This window comes from Apodemus sylvaticus, chromosome 1 (genome assembly GCF_947179515.1).
Source record: "Apodemus sylvaticus chromosome 1, mApoSyl1.1, whole genome shotgun sequence".
Classification (NCBI taxonomy): domain Eukaryota; kingdom Metazoa; phylum Chordata; class Mammalia; order Rodentia; family Muridae; genus Apodemus; species Apodemus sylvaticus.
In genome coordinates this window covers 209,235,351-209,239,010 of record NC_067472.1, presented here as the reverse complement: position 1 = coordinate 209,239,010, position 3,660 = coordinate 209,235,351, and the positions used below count along the sequence as shown (strand labels likewise).

The 3,660-nt window shown below is 40.3% G+C and overlaps 1 pseudogene; it reads left to right on the top strand.

The window, feature by feature from the left end:
• Positions 1 to 1,807: 1,807 nt before the first annotated feature.
• Positions 1,808 to 3,021, top strand: LOC127673938 (vomeronasal type-1 receptor 4-like; annotated as a pseudogene).
• Positions 3,022 to 3,660: the final 639 nt, after the last annotated feature.

Sequence of the window (3,660 nt, the reverse complement as noted above, 5' to 3'; positions counted from 1 at the left end):
CCCTGAATGAAGTTACTCATGAGTCACTGCAATGCACTCACTTCACTGACATCCAACTCACACACTCTCTCTCTTCCTGCACTGCTCTTAGGCAGTTTCTCTTTCCTATGCTGTTCTCCTAAGAGGTGTACATATCCCATCTGAGTCATTCTGTCTAATATTTCCCTGATTCACCACTTTGCCCTCCAGTTAGGCATAACTTTCAAACATGGCTGCTTTCTTCTACAAGCTAAGTTTAACGTCATTGTTGGGATTAAAGCTGTGCACAAAGAGCCTGTCTATATTCCAGCCAGGTGGATTAAAGGTGTGTTATTCCAGCCAGATGTCACAGACCTGGAAGGACCATGGATGTTACATGAAGCTCAGAAACCTTTTCCCATCTGCAGGAGGCATGGTGTGACCCTCAAGCACAGTCAGATCCTTCATTACCTCTGTGCAGCCATCAGTGCTCACAGTGGTGATGATGGCTGACTGGTCTGTGGAACCTGGCAAACTTGTTGGATTCCGACCTTCCTGTTCAGCCATAGCTGCCCATTCCCCTCATGGGTAAGATGGCATGGACTCTCTTGAGGCCATAACTAGTATGGGAAACTCTTTATTGTAGTAATCACTTCAAAGATCATGAACTGTTACTGGATATGTGTGGGTGGTCTGCAGATAAAGGCTCCAAAGACTGATTCTGCATCCAGTATCAATAAAAGCAAACCTATTGTGTGGTTATCCCTAAAGTGGTCCCTTTCCAGTTTTATGGACTCTCCACACACCCACTTTCTCATCAACACGCACTTCTAATTTCAAAACTATGAGTACGTTCTATTTTCCTCCTGCAGGGTATACTAGAGTGCCAGTACGTGGAAGGGAAGGAGACTGCTTGTATCTGGAAGTTTCTATGGACTCTGCTGTTCTCCCAGCCCCCCCTCCATCTGTTTAAATTTCTTCATAGCTCAGAATTTACAGCGCAGCCAACCACAGTTCTTGACCGTTCAGCTGATTGTGTCTGCATGGCGGATGAGTGTTGTGTAAATCATAGCCCTTTCTGGGAATGCTAGGCTCGGACTAGTGCTGATTCAAAGATCAACTGTTCGCTTCTGCAAGAGATCTTACTCAATTTAAGAATGGTTTGCTGACACCTTCTCTCAAAGAATAGAAATGGTGTCCTGTCCATTTCCTCCTTTGCACTGCACTGGTGAGCTGTCTAACTCACTGCCTTCTCTCCTACAATAGCATTTTTCTACTTTTTATTTTTATACTATATTGATACAATTTTTATTTTTATTAAAAGCATAACAGTTGACATGGGAAGATGGAAAAGTGAGTATGATTTGGGGAAATTATATAACACTCTCAAATAATCAATAAAAATATTTTATTTGAAAATTGCTTTATTTAAGTTTCGTGGTTGTTCTTGAAGTTGATTTCTTTCCAATATCACTAGCAGATAACAGTATATTCTGATCATCTTACATTATCTTTATTTACATTGCCTTTCACTATTCTTCACAGGCCAACATCACATCATCCTGAGTGCTGCATTTTCTAGGGGACTTGATCCCTTTCATCAGTATGTGCATTCTGTGGTGTTGAGAAATGCACAGTAGCAAGCATGCGGAATAATGACTTTTGCAACAGTGTGTGAGATGAGGTCTTTTTTTATGTGGTCTATGCTGGACTTGTGCTCCTGTGATTAAAGGAATTTCTGTTTAATCCTCTCAGTACCTCCATGGGTTAAAGGTGTTCCCCTTTATAACAGTTGACATTACCATTTTGTCCAAACAATTTCTGTGGCCATACTCTAAAGGAAATTATCATGAATGACAGAACGGGCCTCTGGGATATGGCACTACGAATCATTTTCTTATTACAAACTTTAGCTGGAATGTTTGCAAATTCCTCTCTCATACTCTGCTATCTCATCAGAACACACATTAAAGTCTACAAATTTCATTCCCTTTCACCTAGTGACAGCCAATACCTTGATCATTCTTTCTTCGGGAATGCTCCCAACATTGTCAGTTTGGGGACCGAAGGAATTCCCCAATAATTTTGGATGTGAGCTCCTATTGTACATTCAGGGATTTGGTAGAAGAGTGTCCACTTGCACCACCTGTCTTTTAAGTGCTTTCCAAACCATAACTATCAATCCCAGGAAACTCTATTGGAAATATCATAAAGTTATAGCTTCATAAGTCATGGCTGCTCCATTTCCCTCCTGTGGGTCTCGCACATGTTGATTAATTTCATTTTCTTTGTATACACAACTATCAGAAGGAATCGAAAAATTGTCACAAGAATACAAGATTTTAGATACTGTTTCCTTATAGGCAGTGATGATATCAGTGACTTCCTCTATACAGCATTGGTGGTGTGCTCTGAAGTTCTCTTTCCTGTGCTCGTTGCCCGGTCCAGTGGCACTGTGATTGTCATTCTGTACAGATGCAGCAGAGGGTCTAACACATCCATAGCTCTCATGGTTCCAACTGATCCTCCTCTGAATCCAGAGCTACCCAGAACATCCTCACACAATTATCTACATTTCTGACTCGCTGTACTCTACTGCATCTTAAGAGGCTGCATTGCTCTTTTGCATAATCACAATTGGTGTCTGATGAGCGTCAATCATCTCATTTCTCTGTGTTTTCCCTCTTCTGCTCCATTTGCTCTCACCACTCATTGTGTCCAGGTTCAGTTTTCACTGGTTAAGAAAAAAATAACTATCTCCTAATTTAAATATAAGTATGTACATTTAAGTGTTTCTCATTATCCAATTGCTTATCCACTTGTCACTCTAAGAGATCAATAAGGAAAGTTAAGGCATTGTCTATGTAAATGAACCAAAACGTGCTTGGAGCTTTCTCTGCTACTGGAATGAGCATCTTGCAGGAGCTGATCATACTGTGTTGGCCCACTGTACTCTACAGTTTGTATCTACTAGAGTGTGCCCAGGTGGTGCTAGTGAACAAACCGACGATAAAGCTGCCCTTCTTCTGGCTTTCATTGTGTCAGGAACTCTTGGCATCTTGACCGATGCACGCACGTGTTGCAGATACCATTTTCTAACTGAAAGGCAAACTGCCAAGATGGAGAGCCATAAACTTGTGCTTCAGGTGACTCCTGTCCCATGAAAAATAATCTCCAAGGTGCTTTGCACGCAGGTGCCCCAGATACACTCCTATTTGATTGCTCTTAACCTTGTCCAACAGTCTTCCATAAAGCCTGGGAATATAGGCATCTCCACTAGCCACTTAAGACAAAATTTGTGATTCAAGTCTTTTACAAAAGTCAATTAAAAATGAATCAAAATTTTTATGTGATCTTGAATGTTGCTAATATTTTTCTTTCTTTCATTAATTAAACATAGATTTTTTTCTCATTATATATAATCTAAATACAGTTTCTTCTTCTTCTACACTTCCCCATTCCTCCCACCTTTTCTCCTATCCAGATGTATTTCATTTTAGTCTCATTAGCAACGGACAGGCTTCTAAGACATAACTATGAACCACAACAAAATAAAATGTATGATTGAACAAAAATTGTCATATCAAAATAAGGCAAGACAAGACAAGGTAAAAAGAAAGAAGCCACAAGTTAAGGTACAGGAACCAGAAACTCATTTATTTCTACATTCATGGGTCCCATAAAGATAATAAACTCAAAGCC